This window comes from Oenanthe melanoleuca, chromosome 7 (assembly GCF_029582105.1).
Source record: "Oenanthe melanoleuca isolate GR-GAL-2019-014 chromosome 7, OMel1.0, whole genome shotgun sequence".
Lineage (NCBI taxonomy): Eukaryota > Metazoa > Chordata > Aves > Passeriformes > Muscicapidae > Oenanthe > Oenanthe melanoleuca.
The window spans coordinates 10212943-10225967 of NC_079341.1; the positions used below are offsets into that span (position 1 = coordinate 10212943).

General features: G+C 38.5%; 1 protein-coding gene across 1 annotated transcript in view; it reads left to right on the forward strand.

The window, feature by feature from the left end:
- The window catches only part of PLCL1 (phospholipase C like 1 (inactive)), a 181717-nt gene that overhangs the window by 128101 nt on the left and 40591 nt on the right, over positions 1-13025 (forward strand). The window lies entirely within an intron of this gene.

The following is a 13025-nucleotide window of genomic DNA, read 5'->3' on the forward strand; positions in this document are numbered from 1 at the left end:
TACATAGTTAAAAAAACATGTTTGCTACTTTACTGCATACTAAGAGTTGATTATTTTTCTCTTAGTTACTAATGATCCCAGATGAAAACACACTTTGGGAAAAAAAATTGATTTTGCTTATGTATAGGCATAAGGAGGAACATATTTTTAATAAGCTTCAATATGGATTCAGAGTGAGAAAAGAGCAGAGACAAAACTCACTGAAATTAATAAGGTATGGAGTTTAGTGTCTATCATAGTGGTAATTCTAAAAAGGTCTAATTTTTGTTAATCTGTGTGTAAAATATCTGGTACTGTTAAAGTGTCTTTTGCTTTCTCCTGACTCCAAACATGCTTTAAATAGTATATCCAGAAAATATGGTACAGTTAAGAATGGAATTTCCACAAATCTCATACATTGCTCCTGTGGGCTAGATTCTGTGTTCATTAAATTGAGCTAAGTAAAGAACAATTGCCTTGTCAGCTAAAGGAATTCAGTGTGATTTGGATCAATGTGAGCATTAGGGCATTCATATTTTACTGCAGCCTCTGCTGCTGAAGTACAAGACAGAAGCACGTGTATACCATTTACCAAATCCAGAGACATTGTCTAGGCTGTTTTCTATCTTTTCTATATATTTGCTTTAGGAACCAAAATGACAGTGTTGGAAACTGCACTGCAAACAATGCATGCTGTATGTAGCAAGTAGAGCTCTTCTGCAATTACATAAGGTAGTTCAGATGAAAGAGCCTCTGTGTTGTGTGTCTGAGAGAGGAGACTTAATTAAGACAGACAAATTCTCCTGGGTATAACAAAGCACTTCTCTGGTTACAGCCCTGATTAGACTGTAGTTCTTCTAAATGCATTACCAAAGTATTCATTATTATAATTGAACAGATGTAAAATATGTTGGCCTTCATTGCATAAAGCTTTGCTTTAGGGTCAAGACAAGAAATTTCATCGAGAGCTTTGAAATGGAAAGCTGATAAGCAAAGCAAATGATTTATATAATTTTCTATAATTTTTGAATTCTTGTCCCCTTTAGTCTTCCATTTAAAGACAGACACTTAAAAAAAAAAATCCTAAGCGGTCTATTTACAGCAATATTATTTTCCTGAGGCAACCAGCTAGGAAAAACTAGTGTACTCTGTAAAAATGGAGCTCAGACATTGGCCTCTCCCAGGTATGCTGGGTTTGGAGCAGTCCAGCCTGAGAATGGGTGTGCACCTCTGTGTCTGGGGCACTCACTGCTGCTTGGCTTCTGCCAGGGTGCTTTCTTGCTTACCCCTGGCCCCTTCTTTCCAAGAGTTAGCAAGTCCTGCAGCTGAATAGAGATGTGTTCCTCCAAGGTGAATAAAAGGGAAAAGTATATGTGTTTGCTCATTGCTCATACATCCAACTAAAGAAACTGATGAAAGATAACAAGAAAGAAGTGAGGAAGGAGTTAAAGTCCATTTCTGCTTGAAATATTTTCTCAACATTTGTCTTTTCACTGTATCCACTTATGTAAAAAAACCACACCATTAAATTTAGAATCTGTTTCCCTGGTGGGAGGGATTACCTTTAAGTCTTGAAAAGCCATAACATTGGGGTTTAAAAAGGACTTGAGGAGCTGTTGGATAAACAAATGCACAGTCACACCTATTTTAATCTAAACAGAATATTAACAAATGAACAAGGTGACCATGGGGACTAAATGTGTGTGTTTGTAAAATTAAATCTTAAAATGAGCAACAACTGAACTGCACAGTTGTTGCAAAGCATAATCTATTTTAAAGAGCCCATTGAATGAACTGTGAGTTCTGAGCTGAATTTTGTCCATGCAAAAGTGGTTTCCAGTACTCACTAATGTCATTCTTCTGTTACCACTTGTTCACACTTGCAAAACTAAACGTGGCCAGTATTTAATGACCCTTCAGTACTCTCTCGAATAGCTCTGGGCAGTGTGTGCTGGTGTTAATGACAACTGTGTTAATGACAACTATGCAAGATAAGGCAAGCTTGTGGTTTAGCAATGGAGCCTCTGGCTTTCTGTCCTTGAGAAGGCAAATACCAGACTTTGACCTCTTAAAAACAAAAAGCTTCCCCCAACCTCTGGCCCAGCTGCTCCTGCCCCCACTGCTAGACACCCCCATTTCTGCCATGTATCCCCCCCAGGTGAGGAGATTGATGGAGATCCTGGCAGAGCTGCCTCTTCTCTGAACGTGCTGAGATTGTGCATCAGGAACATTTTTGAGTCTTGTGGAAGCCATGAGACAAATCCAGATCAGATAGTGTTTCCTCAGGGTCTTCCTGGGCTTCTGAGCTGAAGTAGAAGCCAGGAGGTTTCCACTCTTCTGACTGCAAATCCAACATTTTTCTTCTCGCTCAATATTTTCAAAATGTTGCAAGTGTACAAAACTATTGGAGATGTGAGGTGTTACTTTCTCCACATAAGTGCTAAGTTATGTTGCAGCTGAAGTGTAGTTATAGTCTGGTTAGAGTGCAAAATTTTTCTAAAACCTCTATAACCACTCATTTGTAATGTTTAAATATTAACTGGATTGAGGCACCAGGTTGGTGATAAACTGTAAAATTGCATGTATAAAACCCAAGGGATTGTAATACTCACATAGTTAAATTCTAAGATAAAAGATTCATGCTTATTTAGCAAATATATATATATGACCAAGATGAAATGAAACTATATTGTAGTTGCATTCCTTTATTTGTTAAAAATCAACAAAAACCAAATGAACAACTGGGTTTTTTTTGTCTCTAAGATATGAGCTCTGGGAAATGGAGTTTTGCCTTTGAAGGTGGATAATTTTGAAGGAATGCAATTAAAATTGTAGCACATCTCCATAGCAAATCAGTTATTCTTTAAATAAATTGTATGTTTATGATGCTGCAGTTTGCAGCTTATCAAGGTGCTTGTAACCTGCCTAATTTACTGCTTATTTTGATGATTAATGAAAACATTCTGTGTCTGCATTGGTAAAAATTTGGAATATGCCTACTTATGAGAGTCACATAATAAGATTTAATGAGGCTACCACAGCTGTTTCTTGAATACTTCTTTCTATTAATGGAGAAATATGTGTTTTGCTTGTAAGGGAGATGCTTAATTTGTCATACTGTTGCTAAGTGCACCACTGAAATCATTGTTTCACTTGTATGTTGTTTTCAGCCCCACCAATTCCGTTAGCAGTGCAGGAGCACATTTCATGGGTTGGAACTGCTCTGATAGCAGCAGACATGACTTATGTGTAAACCTTGCTTTTCAGCCCAAGGGTGCCGTAGGGAGATGTCTGGTGTGCACTGTGCCCATAGTTGTAGAGCTAAAAAGCTGTAGATGGGAGTAAAATAAAAGTGAAAAACACATGAAGAATTTTTGAGTCTGTGGTGAAGTACAACCACATTTCGGTGCCCATATTGTAGATGAGCAATCAGGAAGCTTTCCCTAGTCCCTGGTTTGTGATGGAGCTTATTGACAAGGTGTCAGCACTAGGGTTGATAAATGCCAAAGGGGCCAGGCGTGCCATGTGCAGGGAGGTGGATCACACCTGCCCCCACCCCAGTGAGCTGTGGGGAGCCGGGCTGCCACAGGGATCCTGTGTCCTGTGGGCTCCTGGGGAGGCAGTGAGCCCGCACACCAGCTGGACCAACTCCTACTCCTCAAGGGTGCTCTCCTCAGCTCATCAACAGTTTCCTCACAGGAGCTGATGCATTTGTTGGGTATGCTCAAAGCTGCTTTTTTCTTTCAAAGAAAATCAGGGCATTTAGATAGCACAAAATTTCACCCGCACGTGCATTATAGATCAGATAAAACACTGCCCTGTCTTGCCCATACACTTCATATTCAGCTTTAGGTATTTTATCTCAGCCTATTTAATAATTCAATTATGACTGACAATTGGAATTTTTTAAAAAAATCCCATTAAACCAGCTTCATTACCTAATTTTATTGATTTTTGTAGCTTCATTGCTAATTTTAGGTATGGGGCTGATCTGAATCAGTGTAAATGTGATTAATGAAGAAATAATTTAAGTTGATTAAAAAGGGTTTTAAATAATGTGATTAGCCTGTTGAGATTTGTGTGGTTTATTGGATTACACATTTTATTCCTGGAGGACTGCTCTAAGATTCAGAATGAAATTAAATTGGTCACCCTATTTTGGGCCCCCAGTGCTTGGTAATCCCCAGTGCCATGATACCAGACCAGAAGGCACAGTCCCATTCAACTATTTTCTTTTGGAAAAACAAAGGATTTAATTTTTGAGTTAAAACCTAAATAATCAGGCCAAAAAATAGCACTGAAGTCTGGTCTGCTCTCTATTTAATAGGGCTTAAATGAAATAATATTTGATCTCATGGGACAGCCTTTTGGAAGGAATCAGGTGTTGATAAAAAAGTGATTAAGACTCTCCAGACATCCTTGGGAGATTGTGACTATTGTCAGTTTTGCTTTTCTTGTTTAAAGGTTTAGCTTGATTTTGAATGTGTTGATTTCCAGGATTTAAAAGAATGTATCACCGGATAGTACTGATGTTCAGATGATCTTTATATAGTTATTTTTATAATCAATGATAGATCCCTTTCAGCTCAGAATAATCTGTGATCTAAAATCTTTGACATTAGTCCACATTTTGAATTTCTAGGGGATCCATAAGGAAATGTAATTTGACGGACTTCTTAAAGTACATTGATTAAGAATTAAATTAAACTACTCAATTGAAAGCATTACATTCTGAATAAAAGTTCCCAGATATCCCTTAATTAGGGCATGGGCTGTCTGTTAAATTTTTCCTTATATTACTGTACATTTTTATTAATACTAATAATTATTAAAATAGACAATCTATGTATTAAACCAAAATAGTCTGTAATCCCTTACTTGAATGTATTTTCCAAAATCTTCCTGATTCTCGTGACACTTGTGAACTTTCCAGTTTTCAAGGTAATTTCCAAACTTAGAGAATCACATGATGGATAAATACAAGGATATCAGAACTTTTCTATCCTGAGTAGATACTATGATTATACCACCAAGTATACTGTTTGTGGGATCTTTTTGTTGTATTCTGTGCTGATCATCCGTGATGACAAAATTGGCTTTTTTTTACCCAGAATTACTCTCCTGCATCAGACTCCTGTAAATAAGGACTGGCCCTTGTGTTTTTAGAATTATGACCTTGTATTTTTGCTCCTTATTGGAAGATACTTATTTTTTATGTATTGCCTGTCAAGCAGTCTTTTGACTGCTGACTCACATTCTGTTATTCATCACTGTTGAAACTTGGCATTGTATCATCTCTAGACTCCATGTATATTGATTTTATGCTTTCTTCCAGGCCACTCCAAAAATGCTAAATAGCACTGGGCTAAAGAATGGGTCCCTGCAGGATCCCATTTGAAGCATTTCTTCATGATAAGTGTTTCACGTTTACTGCTGCATTTGAAAGTTACCATTTATCTTGTGTTTGATCCATTTAATGTCTTCTGAGTTTATTTTCATTGCTGTACCTTCTTAATCAAAATGTCATTCACTACCAAGTCAAATACATTGCAGAAACCATACATCAGCCTATCACAATGACTTTGAGTATCAACCAAACTTTTAAAGTCATAAAAGCACAGATACCAGGTTAGTCTGACAAGCTCTGTTTTCCATAATGTTGGAAATAGGTAATGCTGATCATCTTTTTATTTTTAATCAAATCTTTTTTCAGCTTTTCCGTTATTTTGACAGTGAAAATTACCCACTCATAGATGCAGTGCCAGTCAAGTATTTAGAGGTGTAATGTAGTACAAATTTGGCATGTTTTTCCTTAGCCAGGTCTTTCTAAACTTATTTGGCTTTTCCTCCTTACTTGATACTGGCATTCTCTTATTCTCTTAATTTTTGTCTCAGATGCATTCAAAGGCGGTTCTGTAATAGAGTGAGGATTTGTACAGTGGAGCTCTCCTGGGAATGCTGCAGCTGAGACCCCCTTTTTCCAGACCTTGCTGCTACTACTTCTGCTTGAAGACAGAAAGTGTCTTTTGGTCTTTCCTCAGGTTTATATTCCCTCCAGGATGATGAGTTCAATCCACGCCCAAGGTGCCCTTGCAGACTTAGAAGGATTTAGAGCCTGTGAGCAACCCAAACACTTGAAAGTAACAGAATATTTGGGTGTAGTAGTGGTTGGAGATATTACATCCAATGAGCTGAGTCAGCCCCTTACAAACTATAAGCTTCTTTCCAACTGGAAGTAGGTCTGGCACTTGAGGTATCTTAGTGAAGGCTTTTTCCTCAGGGAGAATGGATAGTATCCTTGAAAAATCTTCATCAGGTGGTGTCATCTGCAGGCTTATATGGAGGCATTGTGTATGTATTGAAGTGCCCTACAGGAATCTCTTTCTCACTGTAGATGTTGCTTAATGCGTGAAGGGATAGCTACTTTCACTTGTGGAAACCAGTTGGATGAAACTTTAACAACAATGGCAGAAAGCTATGTGAAGTGGTAGCCTCATTATAGGCTCTCATGTTCTTGTCCTCTTGGAGGCTTTTCAACCTTGGCTTCATGGCCCTACTTACAAAAAAAGAAGGGAAAAGTAGTAACTTTAGCATGGTATTATTCCAGAAAATAAGCCCTTCTTACATTGTGTGGTTTTCATTTCCAAAAAGCATTTCCAAATGGAGTCTTTGTGTGTTGCTGGTTTTTTCTTTTGCTTTAATTTGTCATTTAAACAGCAAAGGTAAATCGTCAAGGTAAAATTGAACAAATTTGGTAGTGCTAGTCATTTAAAAAAGAAAAGGAAAAAAGCAAGTACACAAGAAAGCATTTCTTAAACAGCAAATCATTTTGGTTCAGGTGTTTTTGCTGAAGATCTGCTCCAGACATTCTTTTGTATCTCTTTCCAGCGTTACACAAAAGTATTTAAAGGTTTTTTTTTAGTAATGGAGCAAAAGAGGAAATCAGACTAGCCATTATAGTCTTGCCTCCTCTTGAACTTCTCCAGTGGGGACTATTCAGCATCCCAGAATAGTTAAGCTATTGTCTTCACTCAGTTTTCCTGCCCTTGCAGTATCCATTTTGCAGTGACTTTTTTCACGATAAGTTGACTGTAGTTATTATTATAGGTCTTGGTGACAGTCCAGTGCCCATATCCAATGTCCTGGTAATCCTGGGGAGTTGAGAAAAGCCTGCTGTAAATACAGATATTACTCACTGTTCCCCAGGACACTTTTCTTTCCTGTATCTGAGCTCTTTTAGTCCTTGCTCTCTTATAAATTATGATAGTGCTTAGTCTTCTATTTGGAGCTTATGCTTGAGTTAAGTTGCTGGTTAGTGATTTAAGTAAACCCTCTCCCCCACCCGGTGTCATGTAGCTGGGGGTGGGGCCATGTGATTATGGGGGGGGCACTTTGCAGAAGTGCCAGCAGGGCTGTTTTGGTATTGAAGAATTGTTGGACACTGTTCTGTGTTCTGTGCTCTTTCTCACATATGTGTCCATGTTGTGTTTTAGGTCATTCTTAAGTTTTCTATTTATTCCATGTGTTGCTCGGCTTTTAACAGCACATATGTTAAACTTTGAATCTGGTCTTTGTTCCCCATGTGCACAAATCCGTGAATTAGTAGGAATTTTGCCTTGAAGAGGCAAAGCAGTAACATCTGCTCTTGAAATCTTTTAGCCCAAGTGTGACTGGCAGCATCTCCATAGCTGCCTGCACCAGGGATAAGATGGTTTGGCTGCTCAGCCCCTGTGCAAAGGTAGCTGCTTCATGCCATGAGTCGTCAGCATGGATGTATTTTGAGTAGGCAAACGTTTCTTTGTTGATGTGTGAGTTGTCACAGTGGCTATCTATCTGATACTTAGATTCTACAAACCTTGCCAAGAAGGATTGGAGGGAGTTTAGCTCCTTAATTTGGTGTGATAGCAGGGGCTGTGAGAAGAGTTGATAAAATCTGCAGAATGGGCAGTCCAAGGATACTATCTGAGGATGGCCAGAACATAGGTGAGATTCCCAGAAGAAAGCTTTGTGTGCTAATGATGAATATTGGCTTCCAGTGGTAATTACTACCTGTTCTAATCATGTGCAGGTACTGTGGGTTCAAGATTTAATTTACATCTGATCAAATGGATTGAGCCTCACATATGTATGAGATCCAGTTGCAGATCTGGCCCAGGCTTTGACTTCATGGATTTTTTTTTTTTATGGTTTATATAAATCTTCCTTGCTCTGGCTTACTTCATTGTAGAAAAATTACACTGTCATTTTTCAACCTGCTGCACAGTGCATTGAGTGCCATTTGTGACTCACTGACTTCTTTACTTTCTGTTTAAAGGTAAGTTTTCCCGCCACAAGTGCAGTAAAGCCTTAAGATTTTCAGGAACTTGGATTCTGTCTTTGTGTAACTGAAATATCTAGAAGTATCCCCCAGAAAACTATCCTGTCGAGCTAATTAGTTTCTTTTAGAAAACAAAAAATCAGGTAATCAGTTGGCCAGTTGAGTATCTGAAGTTTCCAGAGCAGATAGCTTTTAGGATTGTTTGTTACAGCCTATTTGTGAGAATAGACTAAGCTGTCTATTAGTGATTTTTTGGTTCCAGGTTCAGGAAAAATGTCAAAGACTAGAATCAAATTGGAGAAAATATGAATTGGATTTTTTTTGGGAAATAGCTCTTAATCACACTTGAAGAGTTTATCTCTAAGGATTATTACTGAATTTCACATCCTTTCACAGGAGCCCTGCAGGTCTTTAAGGGATTTTGGTGTCTTTGGATAGGTGATGGTTTTTGCCTTTCTGATTCTCTTTAGCAGAATCCTGGAAGACTGTTAATGCTTTAGAGAGCCTTCAGGTAACCTAATTTCAGACAGATAATAACTCATGAGCTTGACCTTCGTGTGCAGGTTTGCTTTCTAGTTGTTATTACTGCCCTGCTTCCTAACTTTAGATGGGCAATTTATGCCCTATAGTTTTGACAAAAAGGGTGGGATGAGGTGGACAGCATGTTTACTCATTTTTTTAAAATCCCATTTATTTATTTCTGTTAGCTCTTTGATTTAAACAGCAGAAGTTTGAGCAGTCAGAGGTCAGGGTGAATGGGGTGGAGTTTTCCCACAACTGCTGATGGCTTAGTGATCGCACTGTTTATGTATCCAGTCCCTCTGACGAGGATGATGTGTTCAACAGGAGAGCTTCTCCTATTTTGGGAGTTTGCTTAGACTGGTGTTCTGAATCCCTCCTTTAGAAACGTTTAGAAAATGTTGGGATGCATTCAAGCCAGCATACAGATATATCTCCTTGTTCCTTAATGATTTCAGAGCAGCGGTGTGTACGCTGAAATCTAAGTGCATGTTGATGTGGTCTTGTGTTTGAGGTCCTGAGGTATTTTATATAATTGATATTATGTGGGCTCAGGGGCAGGAAGAACATGGAGTCATCCTGTTATATCACCTTATAGGGGATAACCAAAGAACTGAAGGAAACCCTACTTTTGAGTAACTTTTAAAGAAGTGTCTTGCCTTGGAAACACAAGGTTTCCCATGTAAGTGGGGATTTTGTTTTTGTACTTGTACACTGCATGCAAACTGATGGTGTTAGTTTCCAGGAAGAGTGCTTTGTAAAGAGCTTGGTTTTCTCTGGTAGGAAAGATCTTAGAGTGGAAAATCTAAAAGTTAGCTCCTCATTTTCACATATATTTCTCTTTTTTAGCAAATATTATCCTTTCTTTTTCATCTTTCACTGCCACAATAATTTCAGTTCCATCCGTACAAGTGACTGAAGGTAAAGGGCAGTCCTAGGCTGGTTATTGCCCTGTTACCTAGGCAAGATCAATTTTGATGACCTTAGCATCTTGGAGAAAGATAGACTTTCCAGCTCCAAGATTCAGTGCTGCATCTTATTGTGCTTTTTGATTGCTTTGGTTAATGAAGAGGAACAAGTGCTCTTGCATGGGTGAACACTGAGGAGAGATTTTTTGATAACTTGCAGTGGGAATGTTCTTGGCAGGTATCACAAGAGAGCAGATTTCCTATTTATCCATGCAATATGTTGGCAGCTTTTAGTTTGCTTGTGACTGTACTTGTTCCTGTTCTTAGTATCCAGTAAAATAGAGCAGCGGTTTAGCCACTGGAGACGCTGCAGCACAGTATTCTTAGCTGGATGTCTTGTTTTAGAAGATCAGTCTGTTGAAATTGGATTAAGGTAGAGATTTAAAGAAAGCAATAGCTACACTAAATTTAGAACACAAAGTCTGGAATCTCAGTCGAACAAGCGTAAGATCAGTGGGGAGGTACAGGGTATTGAAATTGCCTTCTTTAGGCATTGATGTGAGTGGAGCTCAGTGGTGGAAGGACACTTCTTGAAGAAAACACTCCTCTGCTCCCCAAGGTGGTCACTGGGGATCTGGAGATTTGTGGCCTGGCTAAACCATGGTGTCAGGATGCAGAGTTGCTTGTTCAAGTATTGGGAGTGTGGTAATGCAAAGGTGAGTGCCTGGGCTGTCAGGCTGAGAAGACAGCATTGGAGCTTACAGAAACATCTTTTTACTTTTTGCAAGACTGGAATAACTAACTTTGTGATGATTATGAATGAAAAATCTCAATTATATCTAAAATAACAGCTCTCACTTTGAAGGACTGAGTATGTTCTTTGTCTGGAGAAACCAAGAGGGGAATAGCTGATGCAATAATAAGCTCAGTTAGCAATTGCAGTTTTGTGGGGTTTGTGTGTATTATACATTAGATGAAGGATGTTAATATCAGTTAATAATCCCATCAGTGTCAATAATACTTAAATCTTGTTAATTGTAGGCAATTTATCTGTGAATCAGGCTTGAATTCTGTTTGATTGATTAAAAGATATGGAGAAGTACTACTCTGACATGAAGTGTTGTTCCTTACATGCCACATAGATGTTCCTTACATACCACTAAGTATAAAGCCAGAAGTAACTATCAAAAATAAAAGCAGGTAAAGAAGAGGATGAACTAATCCCCACCAAAATCCCTGAGGGGTTAGCACTGAGTTAAAAAAACCTTCTTTTGTTTGTCCATGAGGTCAATTAGAGGGTTTTTTTCCTGCCTGAATACCTGAAAATGGCGGATTAATTCCCTGACTTATTTTGATCAAAAGACAAGGGTATCTTGGAACTAAAAATAAATGTCTTTTAATTTTTGCAGAAAATAAAGTATTTACATAACATTCATGCCTCCCTAGATAAGACAAAATGTCAGACCTGTACGTAGATCAGATAGGTTGCTCTGATGAGATTTCCAGTCTGGCCCTGAGGAACCTCTGTCAAGGAATGAATCACTGCAGATTCCAAGGCCATTAATACATCTAACTACATATATGAGAAAAATAATCCTAATTAGTCATCAGTCTTAAATCTAAATATTTTTCCTGTAAACATAAAAGAATAAAAAAGTAGAGACCCTTCTAAAACCCGTGGGGTAATGTGCTACATGTGTTTGTATTCATTCACATCAACTACCTGAAGATTTTCATAGCTAAAGCTATGTATTAAAACACAGTATGTTAATGCAGGAAGATAATATTTTAGCATAAAACCATAATTAAAAAAGTAGCTGACCTGAGGCATTTGCTTCGTTGGCTTTCTTTCTGTTTCTTTGGGACCCATTCTCATAATAAGTACTAAATAAATGGCAAGAGTAATTATTCTTGTCAGTAGAAGTCTCTGTAGTAGTTTAATGAGAAATCTTTGTCATAAGAAATTTAGAGGTCTTAATTTTGTTTCCAGTAGATCTCATGCTTTTAAATTCAGTAGTTAGGGGCCTGGGGTTTTGGAAATATTTTGGATGTTATTGAATGAAGTGAGTGAACAACAACAGCAATTCTGTAGAAACATTCACACAGGCTAATTTGCTGAAAGTATCTATACAGACATGCAAATGAAGAGTGAAGAGATTCTTACGGGCACCAAAACTGATGCTCTGTGGCTTGGGGAGCTACACAAGGTCCTGCTCAGACAGTGCAGAGCATTAGAGAACAGAGGTGGATGGAGGGCCCCACTAAAGCAGGCTTATATGTAAGATTTGCAGAGGAGTATGACCTGAGGGAGGTTGAATGACATAGCAGATAAACTGCAGCTGAGAGAAGCCAACTGCTGGAGTAGGGAAGGGAAGTCCAGGCTGCAGAGGGTTTGGGAGTCAGGGGTTTTGGCATCTCGAAGCAGATCCCTAGGGGCTCTTGGGAAGCTGGTGCCTGGTGCACTCTTATGTCTGGGCCTGAGGCAGCAGAGTGGAGGACTCTGTGCTTCAGCCCAGCATCAACATTTCCTTGCCTTGGGGCTCCTTTTCTGTTCATCTGCAGCTGATGTCCCTTCAACAGCAGAAGGCAGAGAACTAAAGTATTGCTAGTGGCTAGGGAAATAGGAGGGAAAGCAATTTTAACAAGTCTTTCACAATTAATTGCAGTCTTGACTGATGTTTTAAAAATATTTTTGAAAACCGTTGGATAGTTTACATACTAATAGGGTAGATGGAAATCATGCAGAGAAAAGAATGATTTATACTTTATAATTATTGTGAGATATTTTGAATTGATAATATGCAGGGAGATTCAAATTTAGTTGCTGCACTAACATTACAGACAGCTTTGCAGGCAGCTGGGTTTATATCCAGCAGCAAGAAGTAGTTGATACTGAAAAGACAGTCACATGTCTGGCTGAATATTTTCTCAAGAGGAGTTAGAACATATATCCTAAAGGCAAAGGCTTTGGATTTCTTGTCTGGCTGTCCATTTTCCTGCAGGGCTTTGTAGTTGTTGTACACAGAAATGACCAGAATAACTACTTTTCCAAACAAGTGGGGAGACAATAGAGTGTGATATATCTGCTTTGGAGCTGGACATAACATATACAACTGGATACTGCCTCCTCACAGCTGTAGCAAGTTGCAGAGATCTGGAAGACAGTTTAATAGCTGCAAATGTCACTCAAAAAAATTTGCTATCTCTAATGCCACAGTTAATCAAGTCACTTTATGGCTCAGTATATTTTATAGCCCAGTAGGGAACTGAACCATGGGAAGGAATAAGATGTTGCGTTTTGA